We start from the raw sequence: 25,684 nt of genomic DNA on the forward strand, positions 1-25,684 counted from the left end.
GTTCCCCACATGGCAGCATTTTACCCACTTGAGCTTATTATTTTCTCATCTCCTAGCATATGGAAAAATCTCTAAGCATTCGACTTTCAGACAGGAAACCTAAAAAATGTCCCTGTGCATGTCTGTTAACCTATTTCTGTCAAGGGACAGTATGAAAAATCACATACAGATGAGATATTTCACACAATGCAAAAAGCATCTCTTCTCAGAGGTAACTAAAACTCTTCCTCTTCTAAAGATGTTTAGTCCTTATAGTCATTTAAACCACACTGACGTTTTGAGCTAAGTTGGTTTACTTGATAGCCATCTTGAGAATACTGCTACGTACGAAGTATGACTTGCTAAGAACAATTCCTATCAGTTTCCTATGGGGAAAGGTCGATATCTGCTCAACTTGAAAATCATCAATAATCAAATAATTGTCATAATTTTTGATTATTTTGCTTAATGTAAATCACACGAAAACACAATTTTTCCCTGTTAGTCCAAATAATTAGCGTGCATGTTTTATAAACACATACACACATATATGTATATATATATATATAAGATGATGCTTTTGCCAAACAGGTGAATAACTCATCTAAGGGTATGGTGACAAACAATCACAAATAATTAAAATATATATTTTGCAAATAAAAAATAAAAACCACTTTAAAAAAGCAAAACTAATTCATTTAAATAATTGTAAAATTATATTAAAAAAATTGTCATTGGTGTTACGAATGTTAAAAACATGTTTAAAAAATACAAAAAGCTGTTGAAAACCGAATTATAATAAAACGAGGCTTTTTACATAGTGCACGTGTTGATAAATAAAACGTTATACATTTTCAACTAATTTTTATTTTCCATATGATTTATTTAAATGTGCCATTGGTGTGACACTGAATTTTAACAAAAAAGATATAAAAAAAAATAAGAAGATAAATATTGAGAATGAAAGACGCAACTCTTGCGACATTTATTTATTTATTCTATTTTTTTTTTCTTCCAAAGCTTGTATCCGCTTATAATTAAATGTAAATACTTGAGACACTTACCGATTGGAAGAACCAGGAAAAAAGGAAGCCAACAAAGGATGAAGCATCCAACCACGATGCCCAGGGTCTTCGGGGCCTTCTTCTCCCGGGAGAAACTTGAGCAGACGCAATGCAAAGTGTGTCCGGTTGTGCAAGGCCTCGTCCTCTGACACCGTTGTGTTTCCCACGATGTATCCGCAAAGTTACGGCCTTGGTGCGTGATCAGACTTTTCCGTTTCTGTCCACTGATAAGTACTTGGGTCTGCCTCCTCGCGACCACGTACACACGGCAATACATCGAAAGAATCACCACTAGAGGGAGGTAGAAGGATCCCAACGCAGAAAAAATGGCATAGCCGAGTTCTTGGGTAATCTTGCATTCGGATTCGTCCGCCGGGGCTTGTTCCTTCCATCCAAAAGAGGTCCAATTGAGATGGTAATGGATAGAGCCCACAAAACAATGAGTGCAAGCAACCCCCGTCGTTCTGTCACAATGGACGGGTACTGCAGAGGATAACTAACGCCGATATATCGGTCCACTGAAATCATGCATAAGCTCATGATGGACGCCGTACAGCACAAGACGTCCATTGCCGCCCAAACATCGCAAAACGTCCTTCCAAAGATCCAACGGCCCAACATCTCAAAGACTGCAGAAAACGGAAGAACCGTAGAGCTCAGCAAAAGGTCTGGCGACTGCCAAGTTCACAATTAAATAATGAGTCACTGTGCGTAAATTACGATGACAAGCCACCGAGAGGATGACCAGGATGTTGCCCAGAACACCAAAAATGATGAAGATCGCCAACACCATTCCCAGAACGACAGCCTTTATGACATTCAGCTCCGGGACGAGAACCTGGCTGCAGTTGGTACAGTTTTCAGGGAACAACTCCGGAGTCATGTTGTCTTTAAGGGGAACCATCTGTTCAAGACGTCCAGGCATTTAATAAAGGTCTGATTTTGGGCATGCAGCGATGCCGTGAGTTCGATTTGCACCTTAATATCGGATCCTCTCCAAGAAAATGTTGAGAGCACTACTTCTGCATTGGCCGCGGTGCAAGAACACTGGGGCACTTCCAGCATTGCAATGAGGGAATATGATGAAATTTAACCTGTTGTATCTCATTTCTCATTTCTCCTAGATGGGCTTTTAACGATGGGGAAAATAGCTGTGGGTGAAGGAATAAACAAGAGGAACTAAACATATTATGCTGCGGAGAATGTAAAAAATTTTTTGTCGTAAGTCATAAATTCAAGGGTTGTTTTGACATGTTCATAACCTCATGCAGCTGCAACATCATATGGAACAATGTGAATGACACTAATGCTGTTGTTGCAATCTGTGTGATCTATTAAGGTACAAATGAAGTTTCCATGCATAAGTGATCCGTCTTAGATTAATGCATCGATGTGTGAAGGTGTCCCCAGCTCTCTTTGCACAACCATAAAGCCCTGTTAATGTTTTAGCGCACTTTGTCAAACAAGAGCTTCCTGTCTTTTTGTGCACATCTGCAGTGGTTGGAAATAGTCCACATGTTGCTGACGGTCAATCAAGAATCAGATTCGCTTCGAAAGTCTGCATGGCATTGGCTGGTGTCACTGAGGTTGCCAAGCGGATAACAAGGACAAAGCTAAAAGCACTTTGGCATATGCCGAGGAGATATTTTTGGCTGAAGAGCGGTTCTCAGTGAGTCACGCAGTTTTTAGGCGACCGGCTTCAATCAGGAGAGAGTTGCTCGTAAAGCAGCCATGCTGGTTTGGTTTGAAGACTGATGAACCCTGAAAACAGACAGAGAAAATGAAGCTTTATCATTGAAGTGGATTCATTTATCAGTCAGGCAACTTTTAAACCACCGCTCATGCATTATAATGAAGTGTGCAGTCGTTTAGCATAAAATGATGAGCCCGTTCCAGTGGGTAATGATATATAGATACATTAATTCATATTTCTCTGATAAAGGGCCTGCAAATGGATTTCTCTTCCAAGAGCGATCCTCAACCAATCAAATCCTTTTATTTATATGCAACCCTGGACCACAAAACTAGTCATAATTCGCTGGGGTATATTTTTAGCAATAGCCAAAAACATTTTTGCCTTTGCGTCAAAATTATGGATTTTTCTTTTATGCAATCATTAGGATATTGAGTAAAAATCATGTTCCATGAAGATATTTAGTAAATTTCCTACCGTACATAGTAAAATGCAATGCTAATAACTTCATTTGGACAAATCTAAAGGTGATTTTCTCAGTATTTCAATTTGTACCCTCAGATTCCAGGTTTACAAATAGATGCATCTCAGCCAAATATTGTCAGATCCTAACAAATTCGGAAAAATTGACCCTTACGACTGGTTTTGCGGTCCAGGTCACATATGTTTCTCCTGGAGTGATGCATTCACCATGTCAAAAACTAAATCATACAGGACAAAAATAAAAATGAACAGTCGCTAATACACACTTTAATATTTGTTCTAACATGCATTGAAAAAGTAGTCTAAATTAATAAGGTAAATGTTTATGTAGCCATACTTTCACATTCACAATGCAAACATGTATTGAGGTTAAATCGCAAAGACACTTCAAAATGAGGTTTCAGATAGAAGTCTTTAGGGTACATTAATCAAATCAGTATTTTTATAGGACAGCCCGAAGGTTTGTCAAGGTTCCCTCAACAACAACAAAATAAACAATAGGATTTCCATGACTTTCTGATAACTGCAAAAATTGAGCTCCCTGACAAATATTACGATACTCATTTTATTCATCAACATAATCTTAATAAAAAAAACTTTTCTGAATTCTGAAGCCCAAATTCAATTACCAGACGTAAAAAGCTTAGACTATTCACAGATTACACATGGGTCGCATGACTTTAACTTCACTTTTTCAAGTTTCAGACAAATCTTTATTTTAAAATCTATGAGTTATAAAGCTTAAGTTAGAATAGCTTGATTATAAACACAATGAGTGACTAGTGAGTAAATGAGATTACCTGTTCGATGCGATTATGTTTAATTCCCCTGAAAAAAAAAACCTCTGTTGTCCCATTAGGATTTTTTCAAGACTCACAAGTGAGGTATTACTGGTTCATTTTACAGTATCTTATAGAATAAACCATAAAATATATTGAGCTTTTGTTCAGCACTGACTTTATTTTAGGCATTTATACAAAAGCCTGTTCAAAACCACAAAGCCAGCCATTAACAACCCCTAAAACCTGATAGATCTGCTGGTATAAAAAAGCCTACAGATACACATTTCATGACAGATACTAAAAACAGCCCAGAATACCCTAGCAACCAGCTGAAATACCCTAGTAACACACCGAACCAGCTCAGCAACCAGAAAGCAGCATGCAGCATAGTAGCACTCAGTCAAGCACTCTCATTTTCTCCAGAACACATAAAGCCTGACTTTCAGATTGTTTGTGAGCGAAGGAGACCACAGATGCAGAAAACGACCTTTCACAGGGGTTTTAACGAGACCGTGTCCTGTGAGATTGAGTGGCCAGTTCAGAAGCAAGTGAAACAGCAACATATTTTTTTTTTGTGCCTCACAGTTGAGAAAAACGCACACACTGGGCAAAAACACAAGGCTGCCTCAAAAAAAAAAAAAAAGAAGAAAAAAGAATTCTGAGAATGTTTTCATTTTTGCCATTTTTATGCTCTCTAATTCCTACTTTAATCGAGCTAATTCTTGCTGCTTCCCACAAGACACAGAAAAAAGCTTAGTAAGTTAAGAAAACATATTTAATAGCATTCAAATATCTCATGATTTCAGGCAAATCCCTCAGCTGCACAACAAATCCCCCTTTTTCCGTATTGTTTTGTTTCTTTTAGAAGATTTCTAGCTTCCTGACCTTTAGAAATTAAAATCTTCTGTTCTCTTCTGTCTCTAAAGTTTTCTACCTTAACCAGCGTTCTGGCAAACGGCATCAGCAGAATCAGACAGACTGGAAAATGAATCTTTTTTTTCCGTCTGTTGTGTCTCTATTTATGATGTCAGGATAAATTCATCTGCGCAAGGCTGTGACAGCGAGTCTGCACACAGGAAGCCATTTGATAAAACACATGCTTCATTTTCAACAACAACAAAAAAAAAACTAGAATCTTTTTCATCACTCTATTATTTTTCTGGATTGACACCAATTACTTCTAATGAGATCACCTACCATCCGTTTGTGACTCTATCAATTAACTTTTAGAGGAGAAATGCATGCAAGCTCAACACTCCTACTCAGACGTCTGACATTAGTAGGAATATTGATCTGATTTCCAGCTTAATGAGGCACAGAGGTGACTCTCACTGCTGGCTGGACACTACAGAGGTGTTAGGACACAGAATTACTCCTGCTTCACTCAACCAGCAACTGTGCTTAGAAAACAGGAGCTGTTTGGCTGGTGCTGACACTCTCAGAAATAAAGGTTAACCGTTTTGGGTTCCTTAAAGCAACTTTCAATGATCAGTTCTTAAATGAACAATTTTTTTCTTATAGCTGAGAACATTTTAATGATCTAAAGAACCTTTCAATGGATGTTAAAAGCTCTTCATGGTTTTCAGTAAAGCCCAAAACTTTTATTTTTAATAAGATGCTCGGCTTTGGCTTGTGCAACACTGGACATTGTCTTGAAATTTAACAGTTAAGAAAGTGATGTTAGAAATTCACGGTTAATTTTTTATTTTTAAGTAAGATGCTCGGCTTTGGCTTGTGCAACACTTTATTAACAAAGTATTTGTATTGTAGAAATTATAAAACTCTTGCACATCAAAACAAGCCTATTAAACATTCTCCTTCTTCTTCTGATTAGGAATTTTAAATTATTAAGGCATAACAAAGGCAACGTTTGGTGAACTTACTTCCTTGACTGAACATTAGTTAATTAAGTAAACAAAAAAACTGCATTTATATTTACTATTAATTAACTATTGATCAAAGTCACAATTTGTGTTACAAGAGATATCGGTTTTTAATAAATGCAGTTCTTTCTATTCGTCAGAGAATCATGACATAAAATGTATCACGGTTTCCACAAAAATGTGAAGCACAACAACAGCGTTCAGTATTTATAATAATAAGAGATCAGCATATTAGAATGATTTCTGAAGGATCCATTGACACTGAAGTAATGATGCTGAAAATTCAGCTGCGCATCACAAAAATAAATTACATTTTAAAATGTATTCAAATAGAAAACATTTGAAATTGTAAATAAATAAATGCAGCGTTGGTGAGCAGAAGAGAGTTTAGAATGGTAATATATAAAATGTCTTGAAATTTAACAGTTAAGAAAGTGATGTTAGAAATTCACGGTTAATATTACTTCTGGTCTAATTGTCATATTGCACATTTTGGCACATCTAGATATTTAGAAAAGTCATATGCTATGCATTAAAATCAGGATTTGACTTGTCTGTGGATGTGGAGAAATGAATGATTAATATTATTTTCCCCACCCACCCGGAGAGACAAAAGTCTTGTCACAGTTGGAGAACTGCATTTTGATGAAAACAAACAAATAACGTGCACTGATGAATTATTCATAACACGACCAGGGATGTTCAATTTTGGTCGAGTTTGATTTCACAATGTCTTTAAAAAAAAATTTTTTTAACACAAATCCCCCGTCGCATTATCTCACTTCAGCTTTTTTGTGAGTGTCAGCATTCATTTCCTGGTCTCCTGTCTAAACCCAACTGCCATTGTATTTATACACACAGGCGAGAGAAACCGAATCCCGTCCAGGGTTCACGAGGCTCAGCGTGATAATACTAGTGCTAGGACTGAGATAGTGGAGTTCAGCGCTCTCTCTCTCTCTGATCTCCCCATCACGACATCAGCCGGCGTCTGAACTTTGGGCCTCAGCGGCGCGTCGAGTGGAGCTCCATGCTGATACAGCAGCTGTTCAGAGCTTCAGCTGGCTCGCTTTGAGCTGCCATGCTGCATTGCACAATAGCCCTCCTGCCTGCGCTCACCGTCCGCCCCTGTGCCGCTCTCTCCTGAGCTGCTATCAACTCTCATCATCTTCAGTTTAGTTGATTTATAAATATCGTAGGAATAGTTTACCCAAACATGAACATTTTCTGAAATTGACTCACTCTCAGGTTTATTTCTTAATCAGAACAGATTTAGGGAAATGTAGCATTCCATCACTTGCTCTTCAATGGATGCTCTGCAGTGAATGGGTGCCGTCAGAATGAGAGTTCAAACAGCTGATAAAAACATCACAGTAATCCACACCACTCCAGTCCATTAGTTAATGTCTTGAGAAGCAAAAAGCTTGTAAAGTTTTTAATAATTTTATTTGTATTTGTATTTTTACACCGAACCATTGCCTCTTGCCATAATCCATAATATTGGTTTTTCCCATGAAAAAAATAATCTTGTCTGAATCAGAAGCAAAAGCTGCACCAATCAAGCATCGTTTACATGTGAAAACAATCCAAAACTGTTTTTTTTCTTCCAAAAACAGCTTTTTTTTATTATTATTATTAATTAAAGAACTGTAGTTGTGTGCATTACTGTGATGTTTTTATCAGCTGTTTGGACTCTCATTCTGACGGCACCCATTCACTGCAGAGCATCCATTGGTGAGCAAGTGATGGAATGCTACATTTCTCTAAATCTGATGAAGAAACAAACTCATCTACATCTTGGATGGCCAGAGGCTTTCTGCAAATGTTCATGTTTGTGTGAACTATTCCTTTAAGGAGCAAAGCTCGATCTGATTGGCAGCACTCTCTTATGGTGAGGGACACAACTTAATCATTTGTTGTTTTAGTCCTCAAGCAAACAGTAAATTAAACTGACAGCCAGATGATTCTCACTAACATCAGTCAGAGACTTTGAGCTTTACCAGACTGGCTCCCATATGGCCGAACACATAAAACGACTCGACAAAAACAGCTCATCACCTCTACTACAAAATGTAATGTTTAATTCAATGTGTTACTTGTTTCTTCATGATTATTTGTTAAATTTGCTAGCAATTTCTGAGTGAGCGACATGAGGATTAGTCAATATTTATTTTAAGCTGATCAATTCCTTAAAGACTTCAGAGGAGTCTGTATTATTCATTAACATATTGTGTCCTGCGGGCGACCTGACAGTCTTGCTCGTTACAGAAACAGTCAATCTGCTAGTTTTCAGCTCAGTGGTCCCTCTACGACCTGTAGGTTACACTAACTCAGACTGAGATTAAATCACAATTATTGGTCTTCTTTGCCTAGTACTTATCGCAGCCCTGCAGGGGCGCACAATACCAGAGCCACAGCGCTTTCTCTCTCTCAAATTAATAGATACGGTTGCCTGCTTTTACATAAAGAGAGGTAAATATTTAGGCTTCAACGCTGAAAGGTAATTCAAGTCGAAGCTTCCTAATGTACAGGCTTCAAAAGACAGAAATGAGTTCCGTCACTGACTGCTGCTGTTTATGTAGCATCAAAGCATGAGACGTCATCAGAAGGTGAACAGAGCACGCGGACAGTGCTGTTTCTCATCTGATTGAAAGCTCAGGTCCATGGCTTTCTAGAACATTCCTCTTAAGGAACAAGAGAAAATGCATGCTGAGAGACTCACATTATTTAAGAAAGCATATATATATATAAATGGGCAGTTGATATGCAATAGCATATGCAATAAATAAAATATGGAATATATTCTCTTAATGTAAAAAATAATTTCCATTTATAAAATATTATGCAATATATTCAGAAAAGTACATATTCCATGTATCCTAATGTTCAAAAGAATATATATTTTTTTAATATATGCAGTTGACATTAAAAATTAAACATTCATATGTTTTAAAAATTGCAATGTGCATATTGATAAAGAGACTTTTAAAAATGTATGTTACACTGAATCACCATTTAAAATAAACCAGTGAAAGGAAAAATGGTGATTCAAATAATAATTATTATTATTATGAACAGTACCTTTAACTTAAATATTAATGTAAACCTTAAGTTAAAATCTTGATTCTACTGCAAAAGCATATCATATTATATACCCTTATGAAACAAAAATATATGGCAGTATATTGGAAAATATCTTGTAATATATTAGGCATATATTCTTATATATATTTATTTTTTCCAATATATTGAAAGCGGCAATCATTTGTATATTTTGCAATATATTATATAATATATGTATATCAATATATTATTAAATGTATTCAAAAATATAAAATATTAGAAAATAAAAAGGGAAAATAGTATATTACAATATATCACAATATATTTTAAGAAATATATTGGTAAATATATTTTCCTTTCGTAAGGGTGTGTATATATATATATATATATATATATATATATATATATATATATATAAAGATTTGTTTGCTACTAAGATCAGAAACTTATTAGAATAAAATATTATAATTAGTTTAACGATTTCCCCCATTATTAAATATAAGATTCTGAAGGTTACTATCATAAATAAATACTATCAACAGCATTATACTTAATGCATATAGTTTACATTTAGCAGACGCTTTTATCCAAAGCGACTTACAGTGCATTCAGGACATTATTGTATTTTATTTTTTGTTAACACTGTGTGTGTTCCCTAGGAATTGAATCCACGACCTTTTGCGCAGCTAACGCAATGCTCCATATAATAGTTAATATATGTATTTGTGTGTCCTTTTCAGAATATACACACCACCATTGTTTCCATTTACTGATTCAACAGTTTGTTTGAGTAGACAGAATCGGGGGAAAAAATCTCATTTATAATCAAAATATTTTTGCTCCAGTCAATACAAAACAAGAAGAGTAACCTTTTCATGTTGCCCATCATGCATAAATCATTTTGACAGCTGGGAGAGGATGCAGAAATTTCTGGAACACACAACTAGGCTAATCAATGCATTACATCGGTATGCACCAACAACCACTAAACAATCGAACACACTCAAAAAACCTTTTTTTAAAGACCGTAAACAAAACGCAACACCGTATATATATGAAGTTATCTGAAGCAACCTGTAGACTCACTCCAGCGCACATCACACGTAGTTTGCAAAAGGAAAAGCAACATTTCTAACGATTGCATTTTCAGTATAGTCTAGCAGTGAGTGCACACTCACCTCAGCAGCGTGTCAGTGAACGCGAGAACTCAATCCGGAGGTGTTTGGCTGGATGGACACGCAGCGCGTCCCCGGGTCATCGTTTTAATCTCTCCTGTCATCGCTGTGGAAACAGCAGAGCTCAAGTTCAGCGAGTCAAGTGCAGTTCTGTGTTTCCACGCGCACATTTTAAGCAGAAGGGTCCTCGGGACATCAGTATTTCTCAGAGGAGGTGACAGTGAGTGAGTCATGTCGCCCCGCGCTGCGCCGCCTCCTTTACGCACAAACTTTGGTGCCTCTGTTCTCGTGGACGTGGACATGGCTATTGGCCAGCGATAGATAGTACATCATCTCAAAGAAGAGTGAATCAGCTGCTGACGCGATTTCTGGTTATAGCCTCCAACGTCTTGAAAGTGAACATAGACATAAGAAGGAAGGGTGGTTACCCAAACTCTGCGAGGTGAACTGAACTGTTGTGTCACATCTCACCCCAGAATCAAAAATCAATTATATTTAATTACAGTTAATGAAGAAATGGGTTGAAGATGTGATTAAAGGGTAGTTCACTCAAAAAGGAAAACACAATCATCATCAAGCCATCTCCAAAGTTAATGTGTTTCTTCATCAAAACAGATTTGGAGACATGTAGCATTGCATCACTTGCTCAGCAATCTGTGGATATTTCTTTAATGATTCAGACGAGATTACTTTTTCAGTGGAGAAGGCGTGGATTATGGACTAGTATTTCAGTAGGAAGCAACAGTTTAAAGTTTGGAAACATCTTGGAAACATACAACACTTTCCAGCAAATTCTCTCCTTTGGGTGAACTGTTCCTCTAAATGGTCTTTAAAATAGGCTTTTCTCTAGAGTGTATTGAATCCCAGACGTGTTTATGTGAGAGCCCACTTACCCTTGTGTCAATCCAAACTGCGTGACTTTGTGTTCCTATGTATTCCTATGTATCCCTTAAGCATCAGAGACTGTTTGAACATTTTGTAATAGTTGCATGTCCTCAGTGTGAATAGCCCCAGCGGGCACCTTAATGTCAGTTTGACGTCAAATATTAGACAAGATTTGATCAAGATGCTGCAAAACATAATTTCAAAGTCAGATTATACATCAAGTCCTTCCAGTGATTAATTGGTGAAAATATTAGGTTCATCCCATACTGAAATTGATTATGTAAGTACGTATAAAGGCCAATATGTTTGACATTGAGTTGACGTCAAATCAATGTCGTGTTATAGCGTTCAGTTGATGACATATTGACGTCACATTGATATCAATGTAAATAGCATTTTTTTTTCTTCAAATTGCATCCATTCGGCATATGTTTTGAATCATATGTTGTTTGATTTCCACATATAAGTGGACTTCTGTAACTTCTGTGGTTAAAAACATACAAACAACAACAACAAAAAACTATTTATAAAATAAACATGTAGGCATAAATTACTGATAATGAAAGGTGAATATATTATATTTTACGAAAAATATACTGATTTGCTTAGTTACAAATAAAAAAAATATATCATACTGTATGACGTCAAAACAAAAACAATTTTTTTTGTTACAATCATTTTGTGTCTATTTGACATCAATTGCCCGCTGGGAGATGGATCTCAAAATCATACAGTAATTGTTGGAAGGGATTCAAATACGCAACAGATGCTGGAACACCAAATAATTTGTGGGAACTGAAGGATGTTTCTGAAGAACAGCAGCAGTTTATAACTGTTCAGGACAAACAACCCAGCGGGCAATTGATGTCAAATAGCCATCAAAGAATTGGTCAGAAATGCAAATCAAATCGATGTCAAAACTTGACATTAAATTGGCGTCAGGTTTTGCCATTCATTTGATTTGCATTAAAAAAAAAACAATTTTTTTAACACATTGATGTCCTGTTCTAAACCACAAGAATAATGACAAAACAGTATTAAATGCAAGACGTGTTTTATTAAATCCACTGGTTTATATCAGAATTTTGTAATTTTTCCAGAAATGAACATGTAGTTGTAATACTGTATATATTACAATTCCATTTACATTTAGCCAATGCTTTTATCCAAAGCAACTTACAATAGCTATATATGTCAGAGGTCGCACACTTCTGGAGCAACTAGGGGTTAAGTGTCTTGCTCAGGTAAACATTGGTGTCTCACAGTGGATTCGAATCCGGGTCTCTCACACCAAAGGCATGTGTCTTATCCACTGCGCTAACACCACCCCAATTTCATTATCAATTATGGCAAATGTATTTTAATTTTAAAGTATATAAAAAAAAATAAGGATATACACATACTTAATGTGGGGTTACAGCAAAAATGCTGCATTTTTTTTTTTTTTTTTTTTTTTTAATGAAGCAAATCAGTATATTTTTGGAAAAATATCATATTTTCACCTCTTTTATTATCAGTAATTTATGCCTACATGTTTATTTTATAAATAGTTTTTTGTTGTTGTTGTTTAAATGTTTTTAACCCCAGAAGTTACAGAAGTCCACTTATATACAGAAATCAAACAACATATGATTCAAAAAATATGCCAAATGGATGCATTTTGAAGAAAAAAAAATGCTATTTACATTGATATCTATAACATGACGTTGATTTGACGTCAACTCAATGTCAAACATATTGGCCCATATACTTACATAATCACTTTCAGTATGGGATGAACCTAATATTTTCACCAATTAATCACTGGAAGGACTTGATGTATAATCTGACTTTGAAATCATGTTTTGCAGCATCTTGATCAAATCTTGTCTAATATTTGACGTCAAATTGACATCAAGGTGCCCGCTGGGAGTGACTCGTCGAAAAAAAAAAAAAAAAAAATCACACACACAAACACACAACCGTGGATCATCAGGTAACAACAATGTATTAAGAATCAAGCATATGTAAAATTTTGTGTGTGTGTGTGTGTGTGTGTAAATATACACCTTCAAAACTGTCACAGTTGTACATCAGGTTACTATAGAAAACTGATTTTAAACCGAAAACAATACATTAAACACTTGAAAATCTGTGACAAAAACAAAGACACTTGATAAAACAAAAAACAAACAATATAAGTAGCAGTTTTTGCTCGGTTCAGTTCACTAATAACAGTCTGGTGCTTGTTGTATCTCAAATCAGGTGATATAATCATGAATTAGATGTAAATAAATGGGTAATTTGGGTACAAGAAATGCACAAATGTGCAGTGTGAGAGTATTGAATGCAGAGTTATGTGGAGCTTTTCACTGCACAAATCACTCCACATCAGCTTGACAAAGACTACAGCCTTAAAAGCCCAGCGAGAAAACCAAAGGCTTTTATGTGCAGGTGTATCGAAATGCGGAACTGTCTGCATCAATGGCATATTTAAACTAATTCAAACACACAGAAAACAACCATTTTACATTTTTGTATATTAGTCTTCTGATGAATGTGTACCTACCTACAAAGTTTTATTGTATTGAACATCACAAAGTTTTATTGTATTGAACATCACCTTTTGGATCAATATTTTTTAAAGAAGGTATTCTACAGTCATAACTTATGTTTACAAATGTATGTCTGTTAAATAATTGACATGTCATCTAAGTAAACCTTTAATTCCAAGAGTGTTCTGGAACAAAGCTTGTGGTTATGGTGGGATGTTTATATATTTTTGTGTTTTCACTTTAATTTTAGTTACAATTTAAGTGTTTTGGCCTCTGTAGTGAATTGACCTCTAAGTAACATTGTTTATTGACACTTATGAATTTACAACCCTCTCCAGAAGTCTGAGATCCACTAGTGAGCGACGACCAAGGCTCAAAATCACTTTCCAGAACATTCTCGTTCACCATTCCTGGCTGGTGGAATGATCTGAATGATACACTGTCCCAAAAGTTTGTGAAACCTTCCAGACATCAACAGACTTATCCGTGTACAGGTATAAGAATCAGTCTATGCAAGACCAGGCAGTCATTCTGAAATGTCTCATCGCTGTCAGAGAGAAGCGGTGGTTGTGTACCTGAGCCACACAGATGCTGATATTGATGATTGATGATGACAGAGATTAGCTGTCCACCCACTCCATCAGTCACTAAAGCTCTGTTCCAATAACAAGTGAGCTGTCTATCTAGACATCACCAGGGCATTCCTGACACGAAGACTGTTCTTATTGCATCCTACATCTCATTTTGGACATATTTTATAGAAACACTGCATATATCCTTGAGTGGAAAGGGAATCCTAATCCATTATGATTAATTAAATCCATCTGAAAAAAATGACTTATATATATTTTTATAAAATTATGGAACTTGGGTTATCTCAGAGCAGCAGGTGCATCTTGTTTTCTATTGGCCACATGAGAATTCCAAAAAAAAGACAGTCAGTTTGTTTTAATTTTAATTTTAGTGAAAGTTTTAGCAATCTTGTTGCTAGTTTTTGTCCTTTTTATTAGTTTTTTTTTCTTAAAACATATGTTCATGTGTTCTTATTTTATTTTAAGTTTTAGCTTTAGTTAATGATAATAATCCTAGTTTGCATGGAATGACATAAGGGTGTAAAATTATTTGTCTACAAAAAAAAATTGCATGTAAAATGCAAAAATAAATAAATAATTAGATAAATACAGTGAGAAAAGTAATGCAAAACTAACGTAACATGCTACTTTCCATAAATCCTGCATAATTAGTAACATTCCCTTTGACTTCAGGGCAGATCGGAAGGTTTTGGAACAGACCTTCTGTGTTTTCTTTTCCTTCATATCATTTCACCTTCCTTCTTTATCACAGTATCTTCCTTCTTTATTCCCGGGAGAGCCGAGTCAGTCTTCCTAAAGCTCAGGTCAGGCTATGATTGGATTGACAGGCTCGTGTTCAGCAGTCTATTGGGTTTGGCTTTTGCAGGGTTTAGTTCAGGGCTATATTTGTCCATCTTCCTCTGTTATTTATGGACTGCCCTTGAGATGACTTACATTAGATGATAGTGAGTCTTTTAAAATGTTTGTTAATGCACAAAACGAGAGGGCGAAAGAGATCGCAAGCCCAAACATTTGAGATCTCATGTGTCATTCACTCTATTGTTCAATATTGGTATGGTTGAATGGTGCACTCAAAATGCATTCAGATCAAGCTACTTTAAGCGTCTTTCTGACAAATGTGACAATAAAGGTGATGGACTTATTCGAAAGCACTTTATTAGACGGCATCTATTTTTCCAAGCCAAAGGCTCTCTTGTCTTCATGTCAAGTCGTTCCCGCTGTCCTTGTGTGTGCCCTGTCGCACACACAAACCAATTTTCACTCTATGGTCTATAGCCCTAATGGACTATAAATGTTTGAATCGCAATTTCAGTTTAGAGGGAAGCACAAACTAATCAAGTGGGTTTCTACACATTATCATGCCCTCCAGCAGCTGTATTCTGTGTTCTCTTTCTCATGCTTTGTGTCTCTTATCCTCCTCTTTGTCTTTGTCTCACCCTCCTCTGCCTCAGGAAAGCACCATTTTATCTCCACCTCCAGAGTCTAAATCACTATGACAACTCTTAGGTTGTATTTATCTCCTAAATCACTGCTCAGGAATAGCTTTAGATATGAGAGGAGAGGGAGGTCGGCATGCATCTTAAGAAAATGATTGCAGTTGGAAGCTGCCGTACAATCGACCCCCCCCCCCCCCACACACACACACACACACACATCCCGATCCGTGTGGATATCCATCAAGGATGGTGCTTGATTCATTCTCCAGTCAAGGAAAAGATGTATCGCTTCGGCATGGAGTGATTTGAATAAACAAATATCATGGGTCTGGATTTCGATAGACGCGGCCCATATCATCAGCAGGCATGGAAATAAGGTTTCAAATGGGGTTTGGAGAGAACATTAAAGAAATAGTTTAGGTAAAGCAACAAAAATCTAATAATTCACTCTCTCTCTCAGGTTGTCCAAACAAATAGAAATAAAAAAATATTGTGTTACATTATATCCCAAGTCTTTGGAAAACTACAGAAAAAGGTCCACCTTGGCACATCTGAATGACTAGAGATCCAGTTTAAGTTGTAATATTTAGTTCATAGTAAGTAACTGTGAAGGAATTTATTGAACCATAGGGGGTTCACTGTCACAATAGGTGCCTGCTGTTTGAAATGAATATTTGTATTTAAGTTTGTTCAATCAAAAATAAAATTTTGTCGAAGAAAGTAATGCAGGATTGGAATGACATCAGTAAATTATGACATGAGCTTTTATTATTTAAAATGTATTAAAGGCTATTTACCAGCTTATGAGAATTATGAATATGAAATGCATTTACATTTTATGAAACATAATAAATGTAAACATAATATATATATATATATATATATATATATATATATATATATATATATATATATATATATATATATATATATTGCTCTAATAAATGAACTGGCTCTACTTGCAAAAGAAAATTGGTGTATAGACAATTTCCACTCAGAAACTGCCAACAAATTTCACAAATAATCACATAAACAGCAAGTAACACATTAAATTAGATGTGAAATTCTGTAACAGAAAGACCAAAATATTATTTTCTTGTAAAACATGCTGCAGTAATCTTTTTTACAGGGCATTTATAGACATTCTGAACTCTATTGGGATTAGACAACACATCTCAGGACATACTCTAGAAGTCCTACTCTACATTTAATACTGTCACATTGGCATTAATGGAATTGCATTATCATGTTTTAAATCGTACTTATATGATGAATGAAAAGGTATCATATCACAAGTTCAGTATGGAGTACCTCAAGGCTCAGTTCTAAGGCCATTTACTCTTCACGCTTTACATGTTACCCTCGGGAGATATTACCAGGGAACATGGTGTTAGCTTTCACTGTTATGCTGATGATAGCCTACTCAGCTCTATATTTCTTCGCAGCCTGGTGAAACATAGAGTCAGCCCCATACCTACAGTAGGTCTAATCACCTGCACAGGTGCAGCCACTTCTCCCCTCTATATAAACTGCCTTTGAACTCTTGCACAAGCGAAGTGTTTTTCTGCCCCATCTAACATTTCTGAGTGTTTATTCTACATTGATTGATTGATTCCCTGTCATTTGACCCCGGACTGTGTACTGATTCTCGATTCTTCATCTACCGCCTGCCCTGACCTCTGCTTGGTATTGTTTCTTTTTCTGGATATCCTTTGACATTTTTGACACTGTTGTTTGATTACTGCCTGTCTGACTGTTCTATAATAAATATACTGCAAATGGATCCAAACGTCTCTGACTCTGCATCACAGCTTTATTGGGTGGTTGTTCTGTACGCTTAATAAACAAACTCCAGCTAGTCCAAAATTAAGCAACTAGATTTCTTACTAGAACCAGGAAGTATGACCATATTAGCCTGGTTCTGTCAGCACTGCACTGGCTCCCTATCAAATATCGTATAGATTTAAAAATCTTGCTTACTACTTATAAAGCTCTTAATGGTTTAGCACCTCAGTATTTGAACAAGCTCTTGTTACATTATAGTCCTCCACATCTGCTGTGTTCTCAAAACTCAGTTTGATAATACCTAGAATATCAAAAGTTTTGGTTCCTTGCCGCTGTCGCCTCTGGCTTGCTTAGTTGGGGTCACTTCATCGACAGCGATATCATTGACTTGATTGCAAATGATTGCACAGATACTATTTAAACTGAACAGAGATGACATCACTGAATTCAATAATGAACTGTCTTTAATTGTAATTTGCATTATTGACATAGGAAAGGAAAGAAAGTCACATTAGTTTGGGATAGCATGGCTGGTTTTAATTTTTGAGGTAAATTATGCACTGACATACTATAAAAACTGGTGGCATTTTCTCCAAAACATGGTGAAATAGCATGGATCACTGGGATGAGCCGTTATGGGACCTTTACTTTTCCTACAGTGTTGTAATGAAACTGAGTCTTGACTGTGACCTCTGTAGATTGAGGGCTGTTCTTTGGGGGTATGTCCGGCTCAGTATTGTTTAGTTTACGAAGCCCTACAGAATACCTGCGTCTTGCCAAGTGAGAAAAATCAGCAAGACACATCTCCAGCAGCTTGTGTTTCCTAGATATTTTATAATTAATATAACTGCTGGAGAATGAAAGGCAACAGGCAGGAGATGTTGAGTGTGCATGTGCATGAATACACACTCATCTGTCTCCAGGAATATCCACTCCTGAGATGCTTGTCAGATGAGCAATTATCTGAGATTGAGGTGTCTCGATTGATCCTTCAAAATGCATTATAGTGTATTTAATGGCTTAGCAGCTATTACACATATACATAAAACTTAAAATGGACTTTTTATGTAACAGCAAAATCGAGGCCATAGTCAAGTCTTGGACTTGGGGGAGACCCAATTATTTTACAAAGTATAAAGAAACAGAACAGTGAAGGGAATTCTAGCTCTAATTCTAATGGGAAGTAATCCTTTTGACCCATTTCCAAAAAATATTTTCAAAAAAGCGTAATATTCATTGTCTCACCACATACAATTAGAAATTACGATCCATGGAAATGCCATACCATTCATACCAAATTTTCAGTTCAAATATTAGAAATTTGAGGAAAAAGTAAAGTAGTTTGCGTCTTCAGGTACAGTCAGTTGTTTAACAATTCTTTGCCTGTTTTTTGATTGTGAATTACCCCTTTATTAAACATTGTGTTTGGTTCCTCAGTCTTTGTGTCCCCATGCAGTTTATGACAACCATAAACCGTGCCAATTTTAATTTGACTGCCCATCCAATCATTTTGACATTGTTTTATAAAGTATAATGAAATAGAACAGTGAAGGTGATTCTAGATCTAATTCTAGTTTGGAAGTAATCATTTTGAACTATTTGCAAATAAAATGTTAAAATATGCCCAGATTCACTCGTTTTTGTATGCCCGTTACAATACAAAACATTTCTTGTCTTGTCACATACCACATTTTAAATTAAAAAAATCTGCTACTCCAATCTTACCTCGTTCTCTAATGTTGAACTGGCACTTTGTCATTAAATTTGCACTGTGAACTGTAAACCCCGCCTAGTGTAATTTTATTGGCAGTCTCAACCATTTTGATATTGATAAGTGTTGTTAGACAGCTGAGACAAACAGCTAGTGCCTCCTAGATATTTTAGAGTTCATCACTTGGTGGAGAACACAGGCAGAAAGGCAACAGGCAGGAGATGTTGAGTGTGCATGTGCATGAATTCACACTCACCTTGTCTCCGGGAATATCCACTCCTGAGGTACTTGTCAGATTATCTGAGGTTAAGGTGTGTTCTCAAAAGAACCTGGAGAGGCAGAAACTTCAACGGTTTTCCAAGAGAAATGAAAATGAATTTCAGGGTCATATGACTGTTAAAAGTGAATGAATGGAAAAGCATGCAAAGTCAATGACATCCTGGAAATGCTGTTTTGCATCAGAACTACCATCTTACATTAAAATTCGAATCAGAATACATGATAATAGTGGAGGCTGGGACTAGTTGTCATGGTTTATACTAGTAAAAACAAACCATGAAGTCTCCATTACAAAACAAAGAACATTTCCACCAATCCTGGCTAAGGGTGAAAAAAGAGTTCACAGAGTAATTGTTGATCTGATAATGTCACCACACAATACGGTAAGTTGTCACAGAAGCCTGCTGTTTGAAATATGAAATACCAAATAGAGTTAACAAGGCTCAACATAAATATATTTATATTTAGGCTTAGTTCACCCCCAAAAAAATAAAAATGATGTAAACCATTACAGTTTTCTTACTTTGGGATGAATAATTATTTTTGAAATGTATTTTAGACTATATAGCCTATCAGCCATTAAATTCTTAGTCAAAACAGTTATGAAGTACACAACATTTTATAATTGTATAACATTGTATAATTGTTCAAGTTTTGAAATATGAAGTACTATCAAAAGTAAAACATATTTCTGTTTAAAGGATTAGTTTATTATATATATATATATATATATATATATATGTATATGTGTGTGTGTGTGTGTGTGTGTGTGTGTGTGTGTGTGTGTGTGTGTGTGTGTGTGTGTGTGTGTGTGTGTGTGTGTGCGCGTGTGTGTGTGTGTGTGTGTGTGTGTTCCTGTAGCTCAACTGGTAGAGCACTGCGCTAGCAAGCAAGCGCAAGGTTGGGGGTTCGATTCCCCGGGAACACATGATATGTAAAAATTGATAGCCTGTATGCACTGTAAGTCGTTTTGGATAAAAGCGTCTGCTAAATGCATAAATTTAATATATATATATATATATATATATATATATATATATATATATATATATATATATTTATTTATATATATATATATATATATATATATATATATATATATATATATATATATATGATCATGATATGATGGCCCATGTGACAATTCGCCACAGACTCCAATTTCCTAACTGTTACTGATGAAGTGATTCACATTTTTTGATATCTCCTCAGAGGGCAGCAGATCTGATTACGCTTTATGGTGTCTGATGGAGTCCTAGTTGAGTAAATTACAGCATGTTTAAATGTCCAGAAATTGTGTCTGTACCTCAGAGATACATTTGAACCTCTCATCAGCAGGACAACACACAAACACACACCAAACACCTTTGACCGATGTCACTCTGTGCATCCTTAAAATAGAGCTGTATTCCGCAAATGATCTCTCATAGATTAAAACAGAAACTTTAAGTTGTTCGAGAGGCTCTGGAACTTTTTAAACTGCGAGCTGCTCTTTTTGGTATAGTACCAGTAAAGTACGCTTTCGTTATACAGTAGTATGAGTGCACAATGCATGAGATGTTGCATAATCTGATGACTTGCACACATTGTAATGATTATCTCCCTAATGTTTCCCTTCCACTCTGTCCCTGTCCACCAATGGACAAGCAAACACACACTCCCACCCCGTACTTTACCTTTATTTGTGTCAGAAGTCAGCATGTCAGGCTCAAACAAACAGATCAATGTTTTAAAAGCATTGCAGAGTAACAGTGCTTCACTTTTCACAAGGTCAAAGTACCGATTGCTTTTTCTCTACTTGTTAAACTGAGATAAAAGTAAGGATTTTAATGCAGAAAATCCTGAGCGAAGATTTGAATATAGTTCAGAATGATACCAGTGAACCCAGTAAATGAGAACAACAGGAACATGAGTCAGTGTGATGTGCACTGAGAAATACATGTGACCCGCAGGGCAGCGCTTTGAAGAGACAGACGAATTGAAGTTCAAAGTCACAGCTGTGTAAACTTATATATCACACACACACACACACACACACACACACACACACTGCTGCAGCTATCAAAATGAGGAAATACAACAGTTATATACAGTACCATATATAATACAAAAAAAATTTAAACCTACAATACAATGGTTTCATTGAAATGTAAATATATTTAAAATAAAAAATGTTAAATATATTTCGTAGGGCTGGGCAAGTTAATGCTTTATTATCGACAATTATTTTATCGTGCGTTAATGCAGTTTTTTTTTTTTATTATGAAATTATGTTCCTCACTGGCTCTGAATACACATACAGATACTGTATATAAAGAGAGATAGATAGATAGATAGATAGATAGATAGATAGATAGATAGATAGATAGATAGATAGATAGATAGATAGTTTAGTTATTTTTCCATTTGAGGATGTCTCTCCCAAATTCTTCTCTAACTACAGCTTAGCAAATACACAAATGCACACATTGAATCCTGTACATAACACTCTGACAGGTGATTTGGTGTCATTAATGCACCTACTGTATAAATAGAAATACCAACATGAATTCTAACTAAAGTTATCAGTTTCTATAAGTGGCAGTAATTAAAACTATAGAGATGTAGAGTTTACATATAAAAGAACAAATCTATACATTGAAAGTTGATAAAACAGATCAAATCAAATCTGAATTTGACAAGCAATGTTTGAGTTCATATTGAGATCTTTGACTATTGCAGACTATTATCTTGGCAATTCAAAGAACAATTTGATACATAGTTGAAAAGAATTTGAAATGAATGTGAAATCAACTTGAAATTGAAAATTAAGACCTATTTCTTAAAAGAAACATCTACTATGTAGTTTTTGAAAATTTTGATTATAATGTTTTTACAGCATTCAACTTTATTTTCACCCAAAATATAACATTAGTTGAATGTTACGTTTAATATTCTAAGAACGTTGAAATTCCATTTCTTTTTGTAATTATAATGTTATTTAAAGGTTACAAAAACGTTCCTCACAACATCCTACTACTGTAACTTTTTCATCCCAAATATGATGTTTTATGAACTTTTTATTTTACCCCCCAAACAAACAGATCTATCACCAAGACATGTATTGATTTACAATCTATGCGTGCCTGGGTTATCGTGCTGACCATCTTAACACTATTGGCCTTTGGCTATTTTTACTTTGGCTGCCTTGCTGAATGCCTTAACACTAGTTAGAATGCGCACTGTGTAGTTTACAAATAGATACACGTTGCAAGCTGATGAGAGAAGAACCCAGAATCCACCTAAGCAAAATATATAAATCAAGTAATTTGATAACTGTGATTGATTTAACTTTTGCAGTGTTATTGTGTATTAAAGCCATTAGGATTATAAAGAAAGTATGAATCAGCCGCACTCTCAGCACAGCTATGGAAAACATCGACCTAAGAAATAAGCCAACGTAAACATTGAGGGTAAGCAGACAATAAGCGAACCCCAGTTGAAATGCATGTTAGTTAAGCCTGTTCTCATGTCCTTAAGTTGTCGGCATGTCCTCAGAACTATTACAGACTGCTTGCTGCTGCAGCTGTATATACATGTACAGTATGCATAAATGCTACTGTAGTGTATACTTAGTATTTCTCTCATGCATGAATGCAAGACTGTTAAACATGACACTCAGTTTGAACTTGTTTATGGTTGCCTGTTTAGAAATGTAGATACTTTCTGAAATGTACTGCTACATCATGCACTAGTCAAGGATTTGAATATTTGAGCAGCAAGCTCATTGGCTGCTGATACAAAATGAACCAATCAGCTGCTCCAAATGATAATGATGTCACTATATCAGATTGAGATGGACACTATTGGCCTGTGCCATCTAGAGTATCATGACTTTATATATAAAATAATAATACATTTACCAGAACATTCCCTAAAAATTACTTTTGAAACTTTTGTCCTGACATTCATATAACGTTTAAAAAAACGTTGTCGAAAGTTCCATGTTTGAAAGATTTCAGCAAATGTCTTGGAGAAATTTGCATATTCTTTTTATATTCCCATTGGAGTCTTTTATGAAGTACTTTTGAGTGTCACTACTCTATCAGAAGAGGATCCACATCTAACAGCTGACCCCTGTCCAGTCCGTCCCCTTCATTTCCGTTTCTCTCTGCAGCCTTCTCTTCGCTGTTTGCTAATGAACTCAGACTTAATTACTGAACCCTGGACGGCTCTCACAGCCCCAAAGCTTACAGTTAAGCCCCCTGTGGGAATGTGTGTGTGTGTTAGTGTTTATATTCATTTATTTCCCTTACATAAAATATCAAAGTACTCTGCCAGTCACTTTTAAACCGCGCTCTCCCTAATGACCGCAATTACTTCAGATAAATCCATCAGGTTACAAATCAAATCCAAGCAGCCCATCAATTATGAAATACTTTACAAAAACAACCATCTGCCCTCCTGTACCTGTGTTTGTTTCTGAATCACTTTTATCAGCAAGACGGCATCTTGGAAACAAGACAGCAAACAACCACCCTTCCTCGTTTGTGCGCTCATGTGAGTCTGTCATCCACACAAAGCTGAAGAAGGAAACCAGTTTTCAAAACCATCTTATACTGCGTCTTTTACAACCTTGAGAGGAATCGCTCTCAAACTGTTTGCATTTGCCTTACCTACCAATTAAATCCATTAAATTGGTGTGGGATCCCTGCTGGTGTGGGCCGTATGCGCTTAGATTACAGATTAAAATATCACCAGCACTCAAAACCTTGACATCAAGTACTGCAGAACACTTCATTTTTACAATTTCCCATGAAAATGTGAAGTGGTGTTCATGCGGTCAAGCTGTTGCTGTGATGTTAAAGTGTTGTGGGTGCTCTCTAAGGCATTTTTATGAAGTGGTTATCTAGTGCATGCCTCATGTCTTGGTGATCATCTGGTCTGTGGATGTGGCTCGAATCCCTCCTTCAGTGTGCGTTTGTGGTATTTTTTTTAATTTGTTTTATTTTCCAGAAGGAGGGAATGGAAAGTCTGATCACTTAAGGGTTTCCACCTGGAAAAGTAGTCCTGTCAAAAAAGTAATCAATATGCCAACTTATCTAAATTATCTAAATGTAATGTAAATGTAAATTATGACATCCTTACAGATCGAATTATTCAAAATACATATGCACATGTATATACAAATATATATACATTTAAAATATTTTTATATATACTATTTACACTAAAAGTAAAAATGAAATAAATACTTTTATATTGTTACAAGAATATATATATATGTGTGTGTGAAATAAATGTTCTTTTGAACGTTCTAGTCATCAAAGTGTCCTAGATAAAAATGCATAAGGGTTTTCTAAAAGAATATTAAAGCAGCGCAACAGTAGAAAATCAGTATATTAGAATTATTTCTGAAGGATCATGTAACACTGAAGACTGCTGTAATGATGCTGAAAATTCAGCTTTGATCACAGGAATAAATTGCATAATGCAACATATTCAACTGGAAAACAGTTATTTTAAATTGTATTAATATCTCACATTTTTTACTGTATTTTTGATCAAATAAATCCAGCCTTGGTCATAGGATACACTTTCAAAAACATATATATTTTTATAGTTTCTGAAGTTTGTTAGGAGTTTAAGTTATTCTATATTTAATATTTTTGTAAGTATTTCTATAATGATTCAGTCAATGATGTTTAATGGAGTTACATTGCATCAATTATTCAACAACAGGAAGTTGTGGACCTTAAGAGTAACTTTCCTATTATTTGTATTGCTTTTTACCAACCTAACGAAAGCTCATGACACTTTCATGTTACAGAGCACACAGATATATACTGTACACATGTATTCACTCCCACAAATACACAAAACACTCTTTTACACACACACACACACACACACTTTTTTTTACTATGTTTCTTTACAATAAATGACACTTGCTTTAGAATTTTGTTATTTAATGCAATGACACTCTTAATGCAATTTCTATGTGTTCTATGTTTCAATATGATCTACACTTTACAGCATGCAGCCAAATACTCATTACTTACTCTGAATGCTATTCTCATTGCCATTCGTGGTGCAAATTAAATGGATATATATATATATATATCAATAAAAAATAATACTATTATTTTAGCTAGATAAAACACAAAAACACAAGCAAAAACTAATTTTAACTCACCCTACAATGCAAGTCATGTCTTGTATTGAGATATTATTTTAATGAAAATATAAAATAGATATTAAAAAAATATAGTAAATATAAAATTTATTAAAATAAAAAGAATGTTTTATGACCTTTATTCTTATTATCACACACAAAAAAACATCCAATAATGAAAGAAAAAT

At 35.4% G+C, this 25,684-nt stretch overlaps 1 pseudogene; it reads right to left on the reverse strand.

The window, feature by feature from the left end:
* Positions 1-125: 125 nt before the first annotated feature.
* Positions 126-10,551, reverse strand: LOC113052817 (alpha-1A adrenergic receptor-like; annotated as a pseudogene).
* Between the last annotated feature and the right edge of the window lie 15,133 nt (positions 10,552-25,684).

This window comes from Carassius auratus, chromosome 33, assembly GCF_003368295.1.
Source record: "Carassius auratus strain Wakin chromosome 33, ASM336829v1, whole genome shotgun sequence".
Lineage (NCBI taxonomy): Eukaryota > Metazoa > Chordata > Actinopteri > Cypriniformes > Cyprinidae > Carassius > Carassius auratus.